The sequence below is a fragment of the Tamandua tetradactyla genome, chromosome 2 (assembly GCF_023851605.1).
Source record: "Tamandua tetradactyla isolate mTamTet1 chromosome 2, mTamTet1.pri, whole genome shotgun sequence".
Classification (NCBI taxonomy): domain Eukaryota; kingdom Metazoa; phylum Chordata; class Mammalia; order Pilosa; family Myrmecophagidae; genus Tamandua; species Tamandua tetradactyla.
In genome coordinates, this window is record NC_135328.1 from 148,016,890 (window position 1) to 148,040,938 (window position 24,049).

Consider the following 24,049-nt stretch of genomic DNA (forward strand, 5'->3'; position numbering starts at 1 on the left):
TGAGGGCAAAATGCGCTATCTAGATATTTTGAAAGGGATTTAATTATTTCTACTAATATGCATTTATTAAACCATTAACACGGCAAAGAGGGAATTGAAAGGATGAGAAACGCTTCATTTTAAAATTTTCCTATTTTTCTTAGAAATTAGTCCCTCTCTTGAGAGTCTTCTAATTTGGTGAAAATCAAATGTTATCTTAGAATTATCAAAAACGTAGTTGATGCTTGGAAATTGCATTTTGCCAAAAACATATCTGCTTTGCTATTTCTTTTCAGTTGTTGTCACTTGAGGTCTTTAAATCTAGTGCAGTTCAGAATTTATCGTGAACCAACTGTGTAAAAAGCAACGTATTTAATCTTGTAAACACATTGACCACTTAAATACAGAAATCAGGAGGTTTCTTCTTGGTATGCACCAACCTTCTCATTGACCTCAGATGTTCTAGGATGATTCCATACAATTAACTTTTGATGTTAGGGTTTATTTTAACTATGAAAACAGTGGCAGTATATCTGCAAGCTATTCCAGCACCAGGAAATGTAGGCATTTCCAGCAGAGGGTATTGCCTGGAGTCTCTGGAATCCATTCAGCCCCACTTCCATTCTCTCGATTCAGAAGGCACCACTCTACATTCTATATTCCATTCTACATTGTAACTTGACTAACAGTTTTCATTTCCAGTGTCCCTGGATTTTGCCAAGCATGATGGCCACACTAAGCTAGGCATTTCATCATGTTGGCATTTTAACTTCAAGTGGGAGACACCCGATTCTCTACAGCTTTCTCTCCTTCACACTGACCAGCTGTGGGTCAGCTCATGGTTGAGCTTCAACCACAAGGACACAACAAGGTAATTATCAATTTGGGGGATTGGAGGGAATGAAGAAATATGTTATTTCTAGACGTGTAACTTAATCATTTGGTGTGATCAACCCTGTGCTTCCTGAACATGGTATGATTGCCTCATGGTATAAATTTTTAATTCATCATCCTCCATGATCATTTCATTTAATTAATTCACTGTCTTTGTATGAAATTATATAAATGAATATTAAATAACAGTAAAAAACTCAATTCTGTTCACTGCAGATAGAGGCACGTGCAGTGTGGAAAGTAATCACTGAGCAGAATATTTGCAGTAGGGTTACTTCTAGAATCCACTAGCATGTATTAACTGATCCCCTCCCCCCCACACACAATTCTTCAGCATGCACTGAGAGAATGTTTTCATGCAGATGTGCTTGACCTATTTGTAGTTATGGAGGAGGGTTACACAATCTTAAGCTCAAGAGTGAGAGATCTCCATTCAATGGCTGAAAGGAAGAAATAGAACTACAATTTGAAGGCTATATATGCTAAAGTTTCAGTTTTGTGTGAAGGAAAGAATTGGCTTTTTTTTTTTTAATTTCCCAAAACGTGTCTTATTTTTCTTTCAAGTTTTCTGAGAAAACAAAATGACATTTTGGTGCTACCATCTTGATCCCAGGTGATTAATTGATCTTTTAATACTTAGACAAGTATTAATGGCAGCTGGAATAGCTCTTGGGATGGGAGTAAGGACAGCCAGGAAGAGGACATGGTGGGGAGGCTGGTCAGGGTTGGGACAGAGCCTCCCCTTTCCCCCTCCCCCCTCAATACTCCCCCCCCTCCCCTGTCCCCCTTCCCCTCACCATCATAGTTATCATAGAATAGGGTACAGGGATACTTAGTTACTTTTCATTTCTGCTTTCCCTTGACCAGCAGAAACTATCTTTTAACTGTATTTCTGGATAATTATTTCCTCCTCAGCGTATATGATTTTTATTCTTTCATTTTCATCATATATTTACTTTTTATTACAAATGCAAATTCATTAAGAATTCTTTTAACAGGTGCCAATAAACCCAATAACAGATAAAATTCATTGAAGGCATACTAAGTGTTAAATGTTGAAGTGCTAAATGCCCATGTGTGGTACTGTCTTATGAGGGAGATGGTGTTTCACGGGGGGATGAAAAGCCGGCTTTGAAAGTCTGCATTGCTTGCCCAAAACCCAGAGTGGTAAGTGACAGCATTAGGAATAATACTTGGGCTTGCTTGTCACAGAAGTCAGAGCCCTCAAGCATAGTGGTGAGTGGCAAAAGGTTGCTAATGGGGACAGCCTCAGATATTATCTCCTGAATATTCTTTGAAAATATACAACTCTATAAAGGGATCAACGATCTGATCTCTTCTAAAAAATGGTCAATTTGCTGGATATTATCATCTGTATGGGGATGCACAGAGCATATTCATGCTGGCATATCGTATACTACAATTGGGCTGTTCCTTTGAGAAGGTTATTACAAAGAAAAGTGTCAAATTCATGACGAAAATCTGGTGCCTGATCAAGTGCGCCTTATCAGCACAGATTCCCATCTTGAGTGAAGTGTTTCTAGCATCAGCACCTTCCTGCAGAGAACATATCTCTTTCAGAGCAAATGCCCCATCTATTTTCTACTCTATTGGATTCTCCTGCAGTATAACAGCTCGAGCTTGTATTTACCCCAAAGCACTATCTGTGTCCAGCTGATCATTCATTTGCTGAAGGGTTTTGAACATGCTTCTGCTAGAGAAGACAGGCAGACAATACTCCCTATTTCTTTAGAACATGTGCTTTCATTGCACAATTCTTTCTGCTTTGACAAATTGCAATGATGGTTTTGCCAGATGGAATATGGACTCCCCAAGGAAATGTGAGGACTGCTAAGGATTCTGCAAAGACAGCAAAACTTATTCCTCTTGGAACCAGAGGTGATAGTCAGAAGTGAAATAGAGGTTGTACTGACAACCATTTACACTTATAAAGCCCCCTTTACAAAGGAGTCCCAGGGCACAGTGCATTTAGACTTTTTAAAATGTCAGTGGTTAAGAACAACAGAGATCAGCAGCAAACATAACCTTTAGTGTAGCCCTGAATGCTGCTGGAGAGTAAGAGGTTGCATGCTTTTTTATGGGAAGCACATTATATTCACCACATTGTCTTGAACTCACCATTGTTCCAAATGTGGAACTTCTACGGAACGCCAAAAGAGCCTTGTCTTGCTGTGTGATGGTGGATCTATCTGATCCTAGCTCAGCTAGCACTTCTAAGTATTTTTGCTACACGGAATAAAAATACTGCAAGGCAGATCGACTTCGAGGAGACTAAAAATTACGGCTGATCACTTTGTTCTCTTAAAACAAGACACAGCATAGGTATTCTATATTCAAACGGTCACAACCTTTCCAAACCTATAGGATGCTTTTCTATTGTGATTTGATGTCAAGTGGATAGTTGTTCTCTTCATTGCAAGCTGATGATATTGATGACCAACAATACCCATGTGCGTTTCAATAGACTTCCCTACACTGTGTACGCATTAAGCTACTTCTACCCTTTATAGACACAGCAGTATAGTATGTTCCAGACACCAGTGTGACAATTCTGACATTTCACATTCATAATCTACTTTATGGTTTGCTTAAGAAAAACCTGCCATTTTCAAATGCAATCCATAAAATGTGGCAACTTATTGAATAAAATCTATACTTTCATATTATATTTTTACTCACTGGACTAGCATATAACTCTGCTAAATCACTGTAGCATACAACAGGTTTTCCTTGAATACTTTTCTATCTCCTGAAGGTTGAGATAAGGAAGTAGTTGACAAGACAGGTACAGCCAGCAGGCGGTTCTAAGAAATTCACTCGTTGTTTCACATTATTGATTCCTTTCCAACTTTGACTTTCCTCTTTTTGGGGTTAGGATAGACGAATGAAGAACTCAGAAATATTTTTTAGTGGATTGCACCCTCAGCTTCCACATTTTATCTTAGAGGATTTCCTTTGAGTTATCTTTATGATTCACGTTTTAGTCCTCAGAATTTTGAAAGTGGATTAATTTGATCTCTAAATATAAATCAGAATTAATTGACAATAGTTTTTGAATTACTCCAAATTCTTCATCAATCTGACTCTCTTGAAACATGAAGAGTATTTTAATGGTTTATAGCTCTTGAAATTTCATCAGAAAATACTTAAAATTTAGGAAGGAGAGAGGTAGGCTAAATTATTTCTCAAGCCCTATTGTACCAATATTGGTCTTTGTGGTTAAGGACTTGAAATAGTAGAAATTCATGCTTTCTCTCTTTTGGGGATTACTGTTTTATTATTTGGATGAATAATACATGAATATATTCTCATTTTTAAAGATTCAGACAAGACAAGCATAGATCAGTGTGTGTGTGTCTTATCCCCTGCTATCCCTACCTTCACTTATGCATTACCTTCCCGGATGATAACAACTGGCAACTGCATCCTTCCAGACCTTTTTATGCATTAAAATTTGTATTTGAACATACACATTTTATCATTCAAAGGAACAGACTAAATTTAAATTTGTACCTTGCCTAATATGTCTTATAGATCTTTTCAAGTTAGAGAAACAGATATTTCCAATTGTTTTTAACAACTGTACAAAATTTCATTAATTGCATGTACTATAATTTAACTCTTCTTTTTTCATCAGTTGCTTTTAAAAGTGACTATTTCTACTATTACAAATAATATGGCAATAAATGCCCTTTAACGTACATATTTGTGTACACTGCCTTGTATTTTTGCAGAATAGTGGAATTAGAATTCCTAGATCAGAAGATAAGTGCATTTTAAATTTTGATATGTATTGCAGTTTGCATTACAAATGACTCCACTGTTTCTTCCTCTCACACCATATGAGCATATCCATTTCCTCATGCTGGCCAGCAAAAAATATTTAAATTTATGACAGGCTAATGAGAAAAAAATAGTGTCTACCTGTTTACATTTGCATTTACCCAATTAGTAATATTCTTGAACACCTTTCATATATTTATTGTTCTTTTGTATTTTTCCTCTTTAACTTTCTTTTGAATCTCCTTTACCCTCTTTTCAATTATACTATATATTTTTTTCTTGTTATGTATGTATTTTTCTTATTTCTCTGTTATAAGAGTTTTTACATATTAGGAATATTAAGACTTTAAAAATATATTTTGGTAGTATTTTCTCCCAGACTCTTGCTTGGCTCTTAACTTTATTTATAGTCTTTTTTTTTTTAAGGTGGAAGTTTTACAATTTTTGTGGTTAAATTTGTCTTCTTTTTTTTTTTACCTTTATGCATTCTGGATATGCAGCTTGCTGAAAGAAACTTCTTTACCCCAGCCATTAAAAAAAAACACCTCCCGATGATTTCTTACACTTTAAAAAATTGTATTTTTTAAGTCTTTATTCTATCTGTGATATATGTTTGTATGTGGAATTGTATAGAATGTGAGGTAGGGATCTGTGGCAAAATCTGTAGATTAGTTTACATAACTCTATACCAATAAAACCTTGTTGTCTGCATTGCTGTAAAGCAAAAGATTGAATTACCTAGGTTTCCTAAAAGTTCAGGTTCCTTATAAGATCTAGGCTTTTCCAAGCTGACAAGGATTGCAAAGTAGGAGTGAGCAGTGGCAGCCATGCAGTAAAGGCATTTGATTTGATATGCAGCTGATTGAGAAGTCCTTGTACCTGGCTTGTAGCTCTGTGAGAGTCAAGAGGCAGGGCATACTTTTGCTAGATCAGATCATGGAACAGATGATGTGGCTCTGGAGATAGCACATTTGGTGCTATTTTCCAGTTCCACAGATTCCTGATCATGACAGAGGAAGTAGCACTCTTTCTGAGTCCATTTGGTGGACTTTTTCTGCAACTCTCATTGGAAGCAGTGGTAGACTGTCTTATTTTTGAAAAATACTTGCTGCTGCTCATTACTAGTCCTCTTTTGACCAGGATTTTTGCTGCAGATAAATTTTACAGCTATCATTTAGTTAAAGGCCGTCATCCAGACCTGGAAACACACACTCACTGAGAACCTGTATCCCATTATTATAAATGGGAAGATTATAATATATTTCATGTCAAGCTCAAATTATTTTCCTATTTCCTAATATGTAACTAAAATACAGTCTAATAGCTATATACGAGTACCAAATTGTCATATTTGAACATAAAATGCTAAAACCACTACTACTTGACCAACAGAAACTAGTAGGTTCTTTTCACCAATTGCCTTCATCACATTGCTTCTTTCTTCACAATTTTCTTGAAAAATTTCTCAACATTTTGGGGTCTCCTTGTATAACCCTAAGCAAAAATAGGGGCTAAATATAAGAGGTATGAAAGTGTCTTCAGGACAAATGCATGATGGCAGAGCAATTGCGAACAATGCCAATATATGTCTCTTAGAGTCAAAAACATCTAAGATACACTTTCCTTGTCTTGGAACATGATGAATTTTTCAAAATGTCTACACAGGAATCTGACATTTTACCAGTTTTATTTGGGATATGACACTAAACTTTCTCTTTCATCCATCCTTTTATTAAAAATTTGTAGTGCGTTTTTGGACTGTAAACATTATTTTCTATATAAAACTTCACCCCAAACTATTGCATTGAGAGATTGATGTATTCTAAGAAGTTTGAATTTAAAAGGAAGAACATTCTGTTGGAAAATCATTAACCAGGAGATGTTCCACAGTATATGCCTATGCTTCCTACTTGTCCTGTTTCTCCCTTTGAAATGTTGGAGTGAGTACCATGAGCTACTTTCAAGCAGAAGTGTTAAGAGGCATTTCAGAGCTTTTTTCCTGTTCCCAGATTGACTTAAATTTAGGCTTTCTTTTCAACCTCAGTCTTGACATAAATACAATATGAAATAGAACCAAAGCTGACCTGTGATGGATATAGAACACCAGTGATAAGTAAACCTTTCTGGTTGAAAACCTTTACGATTTTTTTTGAGTCATTTGTTTCTTTGGCATAATTTAGTCTAAGGTGGCTGAAAAAAAAATAGCTCTGCCTGGAATCTGCTGGGGAAAAACAAGCTTTAGCCCATCCATAATTCTGATGACTACCTCTATCTCTGACTAAATCCATTTTTGTATAATCTAACCATAATACGTCATATTATCTACAATTAATAACAATACCTAACATTGATATAGTCTTGCATATATGCTAGGAACAGTTCTAAGAACTTCGTATATAAACTTGATTACTCTTCACAATAATCCTGAATCAGTCAGCCTTTGCTGAATAACGGACCATCACAAAAAGCCCAGTTTCATCTAACAATAAAAATGTCTTTCTTCGTCGTGTGTCTATGAGTTGACTGGGGAACTCTGCTTCAGGCTGAAGGTCTACGAATAGGCTAGGGTAATGCCATGATACAAACCTGGTTCGGATATGCTTTATACGTTAATTCTGATCTCAGGCTGAAAGACCAGTGACTTCCTAGTATACGTTCTCATGGAAATGGCAGGCACACAAGAGAGAAAGCACAAATTCATAATCACTTTTAAAGCTTCTGCGTTTGCCATGTTGGCTGTTCTCTTATTGGCCAAAGCCAGCCAATGGCCAACGGCCACGGTCAGGTCTAGGAAAGTAGACACTGCCTACCATGGCAAATGCGTGGATGTATGAAACTACTGAAGGAAAGTGGAGTGTGATCAATAATCCATTTCTGCTAAAAAGGCTATACATGATTATGTTTTCTACATCTATTATTTTTTGATAAACTGCAGTGAGGTACCTAGTACTATTATCATAATTTTACGAAGGAGGATATTGAGGGAGAGAGAATAAGTAGCTTGCTGAAGATTGCATAGCTAGTAAGACATAGAGCTTGGATTCAAAGCAGATAGTCTGGCTCTAGAGTTCTAACCTACTGTGTGGGCATGGGAGGCAATGTCTGTATATTATGCAAAAGCAACAAGATTAACAATAATAATAAAAACAATAACTATTAAAAAAGTTCTGCAAATTCCACTTTCATCAAAACTGGGAAATAGCTATTAAGCTATACTATACTATTAGGTTATATTATTCTAAAAATGCAGAAATATTGTCAAAAGTTATGAAAATGAGGACTGCAATGGCAGGAGTGAAGTTCCTCTGAAGTCATGTTGGAGGAAATGAACCGTATAATGATTCGATGATGGCAGATACAAAAAAATCAGGAAAAATAATTTCCTGTAAATGAGAGAAACCATCATTTTAAAGTAATAAGACAGCATCACTTGAATACAATAAGGACTGGGTAGTCTGAACATGACAATGAGAAGAAATCGAACAGAAGAAACATGGAGAAAAAAAATACAGAGAATGAAGAGATGGCAAAGGAATGACAGGTCGGGGTAAAAACTAGCATAAAACTGGGCCAGGATTTATAAAAACTAGTTGGCATAGTATTGATTTCAAGATACTTTAGGGAAATCGATGGGAAAGTACAGCACAATTTACCACTGAGGAACGTTCACTAGAAACATCGCTATTACCACGGACCAGATTAAGATACCCGCTGACATTATACCATTAAAAAAATAAATCCTTAATAAAAGGACTGAAAGACACCACAGATGAGAAATACACCAACTCAAAGACAATATGGTGAGAAAAATAGGGGCAGCAGAAACATGATCTGGCAAAATTAAAAAAGAAACAATATTGGGAAAATAATTAGTAAAGATACAGAAGAAAATAGTAAGGGGTCCAGAGAAGACCTTATACTATGGAAACTACAGACAGAGACCCTGAGGCTAAAGCCAAGAGAATTGCATAAAACAAAATGTAAAATTATGAATTTATTTTAAAAGGGCAGGGAGAATTCCAGAGAAAGTGTAAGGCAAAGGAGAGACAACATATACATAGTTAGAGTCTCTGAAAAAGGAAGCCAAAACAATACAATGGAACAAATATTGAAAGCTATAATTCAAACACATTTTCAAAAATTAAAGAGTATTTACATCTCTATACTGAAAAGGCACACCACATGCCAAGGGAAAGAACACCGGAATGGTAATCCTGAGATACAGCCTAACAAAGTTATTGCACTTTGAAGAAGAATTAAACCCTTAGACAATCGGGGCTTAAGGGGTAAGTATTAATTACCCGGCTCTCAAATTTTTTCCACAATAACATTCAAGGCTAGACTTGAATAGCAGTACTAAATCATAGAAGATGTTATAATGCCACAATAATTAAGGAATATGGAAAAGAAAGATCGGTGGAATGGAATAGGATGGGACGGGTTGGAAGAGAATGGAATAGATGTCTAGAGATATCGAGACCAATTACATAGGAAATGTAATATATGGCAAACCAGTGGGTACAAGATAGATTCTTTGACATATGGTACAGTGATCACTGGTGGTTCTCTAGAAAAAAGTAAAGTTGAATCCATACTTCATGTTTTTCACTAGGATAAATTGGATAGGACAGGTTAATACAGGATAGCACTAAGGTATTTCATTAGAATTAAGTAAAATTAAATGTGAAAAATAAAATCATGAAAGCTCTAGAAGAAAAAAATGAAATAATTCATTTAAAATGACTTAGAAATCCTTTCTCAACATAACTCATAATTCAGATGTTAAAAGATTGATACATTTGCATAAAAATAAAATATACCAATGTTTTAAAAAGATTGTAAATAAAGTCAAAGGATAAATGACTATCAAGGAAAGTATATTTGCAACTTGTATAACAAAGAGCATATATAAAAATTTGCAAGACTCAATAGAAAACAAAGAAAGTTATATGCGCAGACAGTTAATAAACAAAGGCCTATAAACATACATGATGTCAATTTCAGTCTTAGGAAATACAAATCAAACTATTTGGTTTTTTTTTTCCAATCAGAGCAACCAAAATACCTAAGTTTGGTAAGACATTTTATTGCTGAGACTGTGGAATCAGACACTCTTACCTATTTCTGGGAAGAGTGTCAATTTATACTTTTGCAGAGGGCTGTCATTATCATTTTAAATATTATTGTTTTATCCTTCTTTTCCCTTTTTTAGATCTCATTTCTAAATGTGGGTTTTAATTTTATTTGATCATAAGCAGATGTCAAATTTTTTCAAATACTTTTTCAGCCCCTGTGAAGATTTATCATGACTTTCTCCTATGCTCAGCAAAATCGAATTAATGGAGATTTTATTGAACTATTCTTTTTGTATTGGTCAGGGTTACTTTAGGAAAATAGATATCATGACTGGTAGTAAAATGTGGGAATTTGAAATGTGTTGGGATTGCTGAAAAGGATGTTTGCTGATGCTGAAGTAGCTCAGAGGTTAGCAGGCAGGGAGACACTGCCATCCCCAGGGATAGAAAGACAAGAAGTGAAGTCTTGTTAGTAGGTTACAGGACTTAGGCATGGAGGAAGAGCTTGCCCAAACCAGCAGGAACTGGAACCTCAGAAGACACTGTTAAGTTGTGAATTTGGAGAGGAATGGAACAGGGTTTTTTTGTAACATCTGCCCTTGAATTTCCTGCCAATAGCTTTGTCTTAGCTATTGCTAATATTGCAATGTTAATGCTAACATTGCATTGTGATTGCTATGACAAACACCACACTCTGAGTTGGCTTAAACAATGGGAGTTTACTATCTGCCGGTTTTGGAGGCTACAGGTCCAAAATCAAAACACTGGCAATGCAATGTTTTCCTTCCCAAATCGGCAGTGTTCTGGCACTGGCTTCCAGCAATCCTTGAAGTTCTTTGGCTTTTATCTGTCTCCCATCTCATGGGGACGTCTTCTCCTTTCTGGTTTCTTTGACTTCTGGGTCCTCTTTAAAAGGCCTCGAGTAGTGTGAACTAAGACCCAGCCTGAATCATCTGGCCACACCTTAACTGAAAATAAGCTAAAAAGAACTAAAAATGGATTCACGCCGCAGGGATTAAAATTAAGAACATGTTTTTGTTGAGAAACATAATTCAGCCTACCATAAAACAACCTCCCATTGGCCACATCTAACCAGAAGCCAGTATGCAAAGAAGCTGAAGAAATACACAGGTGTCATTTTTTCCCTCCCTTCCATGTAAGGCAGAATAGAGAGGGGCAGGGTGGGAATGGATTTGAGAGTGTGTATAAAAATGATCTGTACACACATGGCCTGGGATAAACCAGGCGGCTCTGTTGTAATATTCTTTTAATTCATTGCTGAATGTATTTTGCCTAAATTTCACCTAGGATTTTGGTTTCTGTATTACTAAATGAGATTGGCTTTATACTTTTATGTGTGTATGAGAGTGTTAACCTTGCTGAGTTTTGAAATATGATTACAATATATAATCTATAGAGTCTGTAGAATAATTTGCAAATATTGCATATGTTTCTGCATTCTGGAATATGGAAATTAGCTTCATCTTGATCCAATTTTATTTCTTCCAACTTATTAAAGTTGTTTATTGAATTTTATAATTAAAACAACTCTTCCATATCCTTTGTCATATCTTCTTTTTCATTACCGGTATATTTTTTATTGTTGTTTTTTAAATCTCGGGTTTCATTATTTTTTCCTGATTAGACTTGTCAGAAATTGGTTTATTGTGTTGTTTTTCTTTAAGTTTTTGGTTAAGTTTTGTTCTTCTTCCTATTGACCATTTTCATTTCTCTCAATGATTTGTAGGCATTCTTTAAATATTTTATATTTGAATGCTTTGTTAGTTATATTGGTTACAAATATATTTTCTCATAAATGGCTTGTATTTCACTGCCATCTTTTCAAATTCAAAATTTCAATTTTGATGAAGTCCCGTTTAAAGAATTTCTTCTTCATTTGATACACTTTTATAGCTTATTTAAGAAACCATTTCCTACCTTGATGCCATGAAGTTGTACTAACTATTTTAGTTTTACTTTTTACACTAAGGTCTTCATCCTTCTGGGATAAATTTCAGTGCTTTTGTGAGGTAGAGATAAAATTTTTTTTCTATGAACAATCAGTTGCCACATTAACATTTATTGAATAATTGATACTTTTAATTTATAATGCCACCTCTGTCACATACCAAAATTGTATTTATATTTAGACTATGCTTTCTGTGCCAGAGGAATGTTTGTCGATCCTTGCACTATTTTCCTACTGTATTAATTACTATATATTCTGTGGGAGATATGATATTTAATATAACAAATCCTCACCTTTTGTTCTTCTTGAAAATTGTCCAAAGTGTTATTTACCTTTTATTCTTTCATATGAATTTTAGGATCAGTTTATCACTTTTCATGAAAATCTTGACAGGCTTTAATTGGAGTTCGCTTAATTTATAGATGATTCTTGTGAGAATTGACAACTTTTACAGTATTGTTTCTTCCCACTTTTCTCATTTTACTTCTGTTTACTATTGTGGCTTTTTAGAAAGTTCCACAACTTTCACCAGAACATCTTGCTCGTCTTTTGTTACATTTATTCCTAAATGTTTTAATGATATTCTCGTTGCTGTAAATGTTATTTATCATGAAATTGCAATGTTTATCTGTCAACTGGGAGAAATAGGAGATCAATGCATGGCCATACAGAATGAAATGCAGAATGTCATCAGCTTACACCTTTTGAAATAAAGGGATTGCAAGGATATAGCAGTGTCTAAATCATGGGAGGGAGGAAGAGATGTGCTTGTCAGCATATATTCGGCTCCAGACTACAACCACTTAACTGGGGAACTGTATAGCTCACATATCTCCAGAAGGGCATTTGCTTTTTTCACTCATCTGCTGCTTGCTAGTTTCAATATTTAGAGCAATAGTAATAGCAAAAATGAGGAATACAGAGCCCAAATCATGAAGAGTAACACTGGATATTTATAATACAGTACCAATGGCTCTAATTTTTTAAGATGGCTAGAGATTGATTTTTATGTGTAACTGCTTAAGGCCTTGACCTTCAAATCTCAAAAAGCCAATCTGTTAAAAAAAATGTACTGAATCCTTACTGAAAATATTATTCCAAGGTGGCTTAATTGGAAGATTTTGGGAAGAGGGATACAACTTTAACATTTCATACATAATGTATTCACTGCCTCTCAGATGCTGGAAGTATCTGAACTTCTATGATGGTTCAAAGGAAATTTGCAAATATCCTTTCATGTACCTTTCTTCTTCAATTTAAAATAAAATCCCTATATTTTTACCTTGTTGACTCAAGCTTTATTGATATTCTCTTTGATAGAAAGTTATTCCATGAGAACATACCTACAGGATTATGAAACTAAAAGTGCATCGAAGCAATGAGACCCAAACATCTTTGAAATGAAGGAAATTCCAATAACCAACTGTCTAAGCTGGTTTACACACAGACACATCAAATACACACAAATATACCAACACACATAAACACTCAAACACACATGTACATACACACACAGACACATACACTCCTGTGTACATTCATATCAGCATTTCTTTTTAAAATTACCATATGCAGATTTTTATATTCCATTATACAATCCTTTAGGAAGTCACTTTATGAATATTTATGAGAAAACTTTACACGTTTACCAAGTGTCCCTTTTGAATTGCCAGTTCCCAGAAGGTCACAGATCCATCTTTTCTATATATGTCAACCCCCATCATATCTAATACAGTGCTTAGAAAAGTAGATTCTCAATGCCACTTGATGCCCAACGTCCATCATCACTAGAGAAAGTCCCAAGGTTTAAAAGCTTCAGAACTTAACAGTTTCATGTCTCATTTCAACCCACCACTTGTTCTCTCACAGGAGACAGGCAAAGTGAATTAGATTCAGCCATGTACCTTAAAAATAAAAAAATGTAATGACTGATGTTTCCTCCATTAAAACGTTTGAATAATTTTAATTTTTCCACCTCCAGCAAATGCATGGTAATGTTTATAATGTAGGTTTCTTTTTCCTTCAAAGAAGCACTTTGGGAACTATATAGTGTGAACAAGACCAAATAACTGAGGAAGTGGGCACCAAAGTCTAAGAACAGGAAATGGATTGAAAATGATAGCTCAGGAAAAACACGATGTATTTGCATTTATGTGAGGCAAGAGGCAAAAGAGAGTCAAGAAGTTTCATGGGTGGTGCAACAGTGGCTCAGCAGGCGGAATTCTCATCTGCCATGCCAGAGACCCGGGTTCGATTCCTGGTGCCTGCCCATGCAAAAAAAAAAAAAAAAGAGAGAGAGTCAAGGACCAGTGTTTTCACTGAATAAGAGCCCAATAAACATACTGATGGAGAGAAGCTAGGTGTTTGAAAGCAAGAGTAGATAGTCTTTCAGACACTTGGAAGAGGGCTATAACTTCTATTTGAATGTCAGATTGGGTCTCTCAATTTTTACAATTTATTTTATTTTAAAATTTACATACAGTAAAATTCATTCTTTGTGCTGTGGTTCTAAACTCTAACACATGTCATTTGGATCTACAGATCACTACAATCACTTGTCTAAATGTTAAAGTCAGCAGTGGATGAAACACACACGCACACACACACACCCTGGCAACCTTTACAAAATGCCATGGGATTTTCAGGTCCCCATGCACAAAAGACCAGAATGCTCATTGAAAAGAGGACAATAGTGCTCTTGTTAACATTCTAGAGATCTCCAAGGGCATAGCATGATTGTCCTGCCCCAGAGACCTTGCCTATTGTCCCAGTGACAGCAATTTATACGCCTACCCTGCTCAGACGCCACACACTCACTTCATTTGGATCCCTGTTTTGGTGACTTACAGTTCAAGGTTTGCTGGGACACCTTGTAACTGATATTTGCACCACAGAGATAAATATTAGTGACTTAAAATTACTACCTTTTTAGTTAACTCCATTATTGTGAAAGAATGTCCTACTAATCCAGAAAAGGGTTATAGCCAAAAGCCTTTGCTGAGGGTTTTGCAATGATATTGAATTGAAAACTTGCATCACGTCATTATTTTTTTATATCAACATATACAGTCAAAAGCATATCCCATGCTTAAGTTATTTTCAAATAAATAAAGGATGACACACTACCTTTTAATTCAGTGGGAATATGATCTTCTCGGAGAAAGAATTAAAAGATTTTACAAGGTATGGAAAAGTTTTCTGTTCATTTATACTAAGAATTAGGCTATCGAGCCTAATGTAAAGTGAAAAAAAAATGAAAAATATACCCATCGGTAGTTATCCATTTTGTTCCAAATAAAATGGGGAGAGTTATATAACCTGAAACAGTTTTTTGTATTTCATCCCTCCTTTCTAAGTTCAAAGCACATAAAGTGTAGTCAGGGTGGAATCTCTTTTTGCATTTGATTCAGAAATTGACTTTTAAAAGAAAATTGGGAAAGATGCCCCTCTTTTACTTCACATTCAAAACATTGTTGCCGCTAAACTAAATAATTTCAACAGAATCACTATTTAAGTTTGAGGTATGCTGCTACTTTCCTAAATGCTGCCCCAGAAATTATTTTTTGTGGACATGCATCCTTTGATTTTATTTTTGAAACCATTTGTTGTTTTTAATTTGGCTTGTTAATATACATGATGGAATCTGCTATTCTGTCCTGCTGACTACCACGCCTTTCTAAAACTTGGATGGGATTATCCAGGGGATGAGGTCTGTCTCCCAGGTATACACACCCTACAGGATTAAGAAGTGTTGCTTATGGTAAAGACCCCAGTAGATATTTTGTTGAGTGAAGTTCTTACAGTTTTCCTGGTAAAGTACCCTGTGTATATTCCCTTTGTAATACTAACAACAATTTACATTTGCATGGCAAAAAGCTGATTTTCCCTGTATTGGGAAAAAGAGGCTCAAGCAGTCTGGATCACCAGCTGTTAAACATATAGATGAGAATTAGACCTGAATGAAGATTCTTGTGCAAGCCAACATTTTTCATACAGCTCTAATGAGCCCCTGTTGTATTGGTAGGCCTTGACCTCTAAAACTTTCCAGTTTGCCCTAGCGCTCTGTCTGTAGGAGATACCCAGTAAATTGTGAATTCAGGTTAACTCTCCTGTAAATACAAGTGAACTAGAGGAGCAGCCCAAACTAAATCAAGGAAGATGACGAGGGAATTCTGTGGTTGTAAGTACTGTCTTGTATCAGACAGTATTAGTCAGACAGGCTTCTGGGAATGCATTTAATCAATCCTTTATCCCCTCTTATATGAATGGGGCCTAAACCATATATTTGAATGAGATTTTGATTGCAACCTTGCAATAAGGTCACATCATACTTTCTAAGCAGCAACACATAGTAAACATTATGCTAAAATAATTGGATATGTGATTAATAGCTCATAAATATCCACTTAGCACAGGGTGGTAGTTTGCAAGGAGGTATTTTTTTCCACTAAGAATTAAATTTAGGTCAGACAACATTTAGGATAAATAGAGGATTATATTTTTCTAAAACAAAGAGAAAACATAATCTAGTTTTAAACTACTAAGAAATGGTCAACATTAAAAATATCTCAAAATTTCTTCTTTAGATGGTTTATTTGCATCCTCATGAACTTAGCTCTAATTGACTGACAGGCTAGCATGACAGGTTAACTTCAATACTTTATGTCTCTCAGAGAAAATTTCACCAATATCATCTGAGAGACCCATAAGGTTGGTTCTCATCAACTCATGTAGTCACTAAATATAGTCACTAAATATCTGGTGAATCAATGAATAGAACAATTAACAAATGCTCAGATTCTTAATCAATCTTTTGATTTTGAATTGACCAATTGAGATTAAGACCTGTATTTGGAAAGTAAGCATGAGATCCTGGTTCTAGACAACAGTCATTATTTCTCTTTTCTGTTCATATCAACATATCATGTTTAAACATGTTTAAATCAACATATCATCTCATCAATTAAATTGTTTCAAAATCTAGTTTGTCTCATATGTCATACAAGTATTTAAGTCTGGATTCCATGGGAGTGTGGCAGCCTTACAGTCACAGCAGTAAATATGCAGGAGGATGAATTTAATATGATTTGCTTTACATGGAAATTTATAAAAGAAAGCAGCCTAATTAAAGAGGCACGGTAATTCTTGATCTGTCAACAAAGGGTAAAAAAAATTCCTACCGAACCCATTACAGACTACTACTACAAAACTTCAAGAAGACTTTCGAACTTTTTCCTTTTTAAAAATCCAATCCAATTAGCACATTAGGTAGCAAACGCCACTGCTCAAAAAAAAGTAAAACTTAATGGGACTTTTGGAAGATTCCAAACTAAGTGTAAAGTTTTAGAGAGCCGTAACCAATTGCTTTATAGTAGCTCCCTTACTAAAGTATCATTATAGGGGTCTAAGAAAAAATGTAATAATGCCACCCACATTTGTATTAAAATTAAGATGCACTGTTCAGTGAAGTAACTCCAGTATGATATATATGCCTAAGGGTGTGATGAGAAGATTTCTTGTTTAAATCAAAATCTCGAAAAGCCAGTGACAGCAAGACCAAAAACTGCAAGTTAATATCAAAACCATTGTGAATTCAAGGCCAAGAATTAGCTATCTGAAGAACAACAAAAGTCATACGGCAAGAGGTAAGAAAAAAATCCTTAGAAGAGCGCTAGATTGGGAGTTATACTCATCCTGAAGGAAGGAAGTCACTCTCTATTTGGGCTCAAAGTGTGTTCTTGCCCTGTGATCCAGGATTCAATGAAACAGTGAGAGAAAAATGAATTTCTTTAGACATTTTCAGTGGAAAAGGTAGATGATCACATTAGGAGATGCAGGCCAAGTCTCTAGAGGTTTGCCAGAAGTTTGCATTTCAAGAGAGTATGTGGGTGCCACAATCTTGGTGAATTTAACCCCAGGGTTATGGTTTTGCCCTCAGCTTGCAAGTCTTAGAAACCTGATTTTGTCAACACCTTGAGAGGCATTCTGCCCACATTAACAAAGCTCCCAAGATTTGTAATTAAATGGGAAAACCAGTTTATAAATGTCATGGGAATTCAAACCCTTGCATTGGTATGACCAGTGCATTCACTCTATGCTCGTAGAGAGCCAAATTACAATCAAAAGTTTGCTTAGTGAACAAGAAATCAAGTCAAGGGATTAGATGGTTCAAACATTTAGCAGAACAGGCTTAAGACAGTTAGACATGTTCATTTCTACAGAGGAATGTTATTGCCATGGGGTTGTACTGATGCTAGATGTTTGTCTATTGGCCAAGCACCCCCTTTCCTGGACAGGACTTGGACAAGCTGAAAACATTCTTCTCAGCTTACCTTGCAGACACCTCTCCTTTTCACGGACATGTTTTTTATATGTTCATATACTTAATCATGTTAGATTAAGTTTGGCAGGTCTGGTATCCATTCTGTTTCTTTAAAATGACTCTCCCTTTTTCTTCTGGTCTGCTTTTACTCCTTAGAGGTCAAAATCATTCCCTAATTATTATGATTTGGTACTGGCATCACTAAACAATTATACTAAATATTTTCCAAGGAATAGAGAAAAGGATGAGCAAATAACAATTGCACTACAAACTTAAGGTCCAGAAGAGAGAGGAACAGCACTGGTGTTGAAGGTCTAAGTTTGAATTTCTGCCACAAACTCTTTCATCTATAAAATGAAGATAATGAACTTAATATGAATGTGCATCATTTAAATATTCAAATTTCAGTTATTACTATAGTTGAATAACTTTAACTGGAAAATTTTACATTCAATTTTCTTTATATTTCTGTAATACCTTTAATTTGAGATCATAAACTCCTCCTCATGATCCTTAATTAATAGTATGCCTGTTATGTATGCACCATATATATATTTTGCATGCTGAATGGGGGGTCACATTTCATTCTTTTTCCATGTGACTATCCCATTATTGCAGCACCATTTGTGGAATTTTTGGGGGGAGGATGGCAGGTGGTAAGCTCTTAGGCTGAGATAGAACTTGGTCTCCCACATGGCAGGCGAGAATTCTACCACTGAACCACCCTTGCACACCTGGTCACACTAAAGGCAAGTTCCATTAATTTGAAAAAGATGCCATCATATTTCATATTTAAGGGCACACATATTTTTTTTTTTTTTTTTTTTTTTTTTTTTTTTTTTTTTAAAGGAAAGACAGAGAGAAGGAAGGAAGGATAGAAGGAAGGAAGGAAGGGAAACATTTTTAAACATTTTCTTGTTTTATTGTATTCTGTTTCTCCGTTTTTGTTACATGGGCTGGGGCCGGGAATCGAACCGAGGTCCTCCGGCATAGCAGGCAAGCACTTTGCCCGCTGAGCCACCGCGGCCCGCCCAAGGGCACACATATTTAATACCTGTTTAATAGTTATGTACTTAATGGAATTAGATTATTTGAGAATAAGATCTTCCTGTAAACAATGGAGAAAAGGGACAAAGGAAAGCTAATATGATGGACCCAATTTCCTAAATGACCTGGAAACTGGCCTACACTCTCAGCTCTTGGTCAGAAGGGAAAATGAGGCATGGCCTGAGATAGTAATTATTGTGCCCTCAAAACCTCCTCTGTTTCAGGCTCGGTTGAATCTTCAATGAATGGACTTTCAATTCAATTTTTCTCAGCCCTTTGCTATATGGTTGGGAAAGACTTTCAGGGAGTAAAATGTGAGGAAAGATCTGAAGGAAGTAAGGGAGTGAGTCCTACAAAAGTCTGAAATAAGGGTGCCCCGACAGAGGAAAGAGGAAGAACAGGGGCTTCGGGGCAGGAACGAATCCACATTTGAGAAAGAGTAAAAAGCACAAAGCAGCTGCAGCTGTTTCCACCCTGTTGGAAACGAATATGAGATGACGTTTGAGAGATAGTTGGGGCAGAAGCATAAAAGGCCTTGGAGGCCAGTGTTGGTTAAAATTGTAGATCAAACCCATTCTTGGATTATAAAATCAACTTAGCAGGTCACAACCAACATTTGTAAATGAAATAAAGTAGAAAAGGATAACATAGGGTAAGATAGAATAGACTAGAAAAGAAGAACAAAGAAAAGGAAAATATTCGGGTTACTCTGCACAACTAAGATTTATTTTGTGAAATATTTACTGGTGCTATATATATATATATAATATGCTGTTACATATATATATATATACGTTATTCAACACACATGCAGGATCATAATGTGCATGCATTTCTGAGCATGGGCCATGGTAAAAACCTTACAAAGTCACTGATTTACACCAAAGTAATAAATTTTGATATCATTCTGGAAACAGACCTAAATTTTCACCTCTTCAGCAGAAAATGAGGAGAGACCAAAAACTGAAGTGATAGTTTGTAGTGAGCACAACATTTTCTCAATTTTGGATCTAGTCCATTCTTCAGAGAATGGATTTTAGATCAGAATTTGCTTAGGCATTTGCTGTTTAGAATTCCCTGGGAAAGTAATTTGTATTCTTAGCAGGGGAGTGACATGATCTGACTTAAGTTTCTAAGGATTACTGTGGCTGCTGAATGAAAAATTAACTGGTGAAGACCAAGAATAGAAGCTCAGAAGCCTGCTATGAGGCTATTTTAGTGGAGGTAGGAGATGATGGTGTATTAGGCCAGGATGGGAGCAATGAGAGTACTGAAAAAACAACTGGAGCCTTGATTAAATTTCCAGGCAGAGATTCTGAAGTTTACTGGTGGAGCAGGGAGGAAAGAGATTAGTCAAGATTATGCCTGGACATTCACCTAATATTTCCTGAGAGAAGCCTCAGGAGAGGGAAGGTGTGGGGAAGAAGCGTGACATCTCTCTTTTGGATATTGTATTAATTTCTTATTGCTGTTATCACAATTTACCAGAAACTTAGTGGCTTAGAATAACACAAACTTATTTTCTTCTATTTCTGAGGATCAGAAGTCCAAATTAGGTCAGCAGGACTGTGTTCTTTCTGGTAGTTCTAGGGGAGAATCTGTTTCTTCATCTTTTCCAGCTTCTAGAGGCTGCTTGCATTCCTTGGCATGTGGCCCCACATCACTCTGACCTCTGCTTCTGTCATCACATCTTCTCCTGTCTTTGACTCTGACCCTCCTTTTATGAACTCTTGTGATTACAGTAGGTCCATGTGAATCACTCAGGAAAACCTCCTCATCTCAAAATCATTAACTTAATCACATCTGCAAAGTCCCTCTTGCCATGGAAGGTAACATATTCATGGATTCTGGGAAGAAGAAGTAGACATCAGCGGGAGGTTGTTATCCATTCTACTGCAAACATATTAATTTTCTGTTGCCCATTAGATATCCAAGTGTAGACAAGAAGTGGGCAACTGTATATACAATCTGGAGTTTAAAGGAAAGTGGGAAATAGAGTTCTACTTTTAGGAGTAATCAGTGTATAGATAGTATTCAACTGAAAGGATCTGAATAAGATCACTTAGGACATGTGTATAGAAGAGGAAGTTAAGGCTGGGTCCTGGAAAAACAGCAACATTTTAGAAGTCTTGGAGTGAAGATGCACCTAAAAAATGTGGCCAAGAATGCACAGTCATTGAGATGGGACAATGGGAAGTAAGAGGTGCATTTACATTTAAATTTGGATGCCTGGTGTCCTGAAAATTCCCTAAAAAAATAATACTACTGAGGCAACATAGACTTAAATCAGGAAGAGCTGGAAAATTATAGTTTCCCTGCTCAGCTCTTTCCTATTCCATTCTTAATGTGTACGTCATCATATCAATTTAGAAGATATGAACTATTCATCCTGAGCATCAGTATGTGGCAAGCTCAGAACTAGCTATTCTTCTCTCATAGTGTACCATTTTGAGGGTATCGTTATCACCATTTCTACAGAAGACACTGAAACTCAGAGAGGTTGAGTAACTTGCCCAAGGCCACATGGCCAGAAAAAAGTCAGATGTACATTTATACTATTCAAAATCTTTCCCTGCCTTTATTGCTGAATCTCTTCTCCCTTTCCCTTGTCAAATTGAGCTTTCTTTTTGACCCATACCTCTATGGGGATGAAATTTTTAAGTCAATGATTTAAGAGTCCAGGACAATCCAAGTCTTCTTACCTTTTGACTTCTGCAGCATTAAAGCTGATATTATGTATAGAATAAAAATATTTTAATAGTGCAGTAGTTGGCAAATTTTACTTGTAAAGAGGTAGATAGCGAATATATTAAGCTCATCTGGCCATACTCAACTCAGCCGCCTTAGTGTGAAAACAGCCACAAATAATACAAGAAAGAGGAGGGGCCAAGATGGTGGCTTAGTAATGTGCTCGTGTTTTAGTTCATCCTCCAGAGCAACTACTAAATAACCAGAAACAGTACAGAACATCTCCCGGAGCCACGACAGTGACTGGACACACAGCGTACCCCAGTCTGGACCAGCTGGACTGGCTGCGAGTCTCCGGAACAGTGAGTTCCCCAAGCCGCGTGCAGTTTCCCAAGCCATGGCGGCTGGCGCCCAGTGCCCCTCCCCTACAGGTGGCTTCCCGGAGGGAGAGGAAAGAAACTCTAATAGTAGCAGAGACTGAGTCCAACCAAACACCAATAGTAGCATTAATAAACAAATTCTGACTACTAAAAATAGGCCCCCAGCTCAGGCGAAATTGGTCAAGGCAGAGGTCACCTATTGGGCTAACCAAAAAAGAGGAAAGGGGACGAAACAGAGCCTTCTGTGGTTGTTTCTACAGAGGCTTGGCTGCCTCTGGATTCAGCAGCGGGATTACACAGGCTGCAATGACCCCAAGCATATGCAGAAACAGGCTGCTTTCAGGGCTATCTCCCACCTGAACCTTCCCCACGGGAGGGGTGAAATGCAAATCAGGTGGAATCCCTCTCTCAAGGAATTCAGACCCCAGGGCTTCACAATTTGAAGCCATTAAAACCAGCCTGCAACCTTTCCTCTGTCTCCACCACGCCCCCAGCAGGGAGAGCCTTCCAAAGTTAAAGGAGCCACAACATCTTTTGCTGGGGGCACCCACAGACAGACAAGCACCACATACTGGGCAGGATAAGAAAAACAGAGCCCAGAGACTTCACAGGAAAGTATTTCAACCTGCTGGGACTCACCCTCAGGGAAAACTGATGCAGGTGATTCCTTCCCCCCGAAAGGAGGCCAGCTTAGTCCGGGAAAACACAGCTGGAGTCTGTAATACCTATGTAGACCCTCCTAAGGGTGGGGAGGGAAAAGGCACCTTACAAGCAGGACAAGAAACAAGAAAACAAGAACTGAAAAATTACCCTCTGTTAAACAAAACTTAAGCTAGAGGCCCAGAAAAAACTGAAATGAAGGGCAATGAACAGATAGACAACAAACTCATCTAGCAAGAAAACCCTAGGTAAGATAAGTGAAAGCAATCTCCAGAATAAACTAATTAAGGTAATTAAATGTCCAGACACCAGCAAAAAATAACAAATCACACTAGGAAAATTGAAGATATGGCCCAGTCAAAGGAACAAACCAATAGTTCAAATGAGATACAGGAGCTGAGACAACTAATTCTGAATATACGAACAGAAATGGAAAACATCATCAAAACCAAACCAATGAATTGAGGGAGGACATGAAGAAGGCAAGGAATGAGCCAAAAGAAGAAATGGAAAGTCTGAAAAAACAAATCACAGAACTTATGGGAATGAAAGATACAGTAGAAGAGATGAAAAAAAGATGAAAACCTACAATGGTAGATTTCAAGAGACAGAGGTTAGAATTAGTGAACTGGAGGATGGAACATCTGAAATCCAAAAAGAAATAGAAACTATAGGGAAAAGAATGGAAAAATATGAGCAGGGGCTCAGGGAATTGAATGATAATATGAAGCACAAAAATATACGTGTTGTGGATGTCCCAGAAGGAGAAGAGAAGGGAAAAGGAGGAGAAAAACTAATGGAAGAAATTATCACTGAAAATTTCCCAACTCTTATGAAAGACCTAAAATTGCAGATCCAAGAAGTGCAGCGCACCCCAAAGAGAATAGATCCAAATAGACGTTCTCCAAGACACTTACTAGTTAGAATGTCAGAGGTCAAAGAGAAAGAGAAGATCTTAAAAGCAGCAAGAGGAAAGCAATCCATCACATACAAGGGACACCCAATAAGACTATGTGTAGATTTCTCAGCAGAAACCATGGAGGCGAGAAGACAGTGGGATGATATATTTAAATTACTAAAAGAGAAAAACTGCCAACCAAGAATTCTATATCCAGCAAAATTGTCCTTCAAAAATGAGGGAGAAATTAAAACATTTTCAGACAAAAAACCACTGAGAGAATTTGTGACCAAGAGACCAGCTCTGCAAGAAATACTAAAGGGAGCACTAGAG

At 36.6% G+C, this 24,049-nt stretch overlaps 1 long non-coding RNA gene across 4 annotated transcripts in view; it reads left to right on the forward strand.

The window, feature by feature from the left end:
• Nucleotides 1-657: 657 nt before the first annotated feature.
• LOC143662555 (uncharacterized) overlaps nt 658-24,049 on the forward strand; it is a 256,405-nt gene continuing 233,013 nt past the window's right edge. For all 4 annotated transcript variants that reach the window (XR_013165410.1, XR_013165420.1, XR_013165427.1 and 1 more), the window contains exon 1: nt 658-850. This is a non-coding gene — a long non-coding RNA (uncharacterized LOC143662555). The remainder of the gene's footprint in view (nt 851-24,049) is intronic.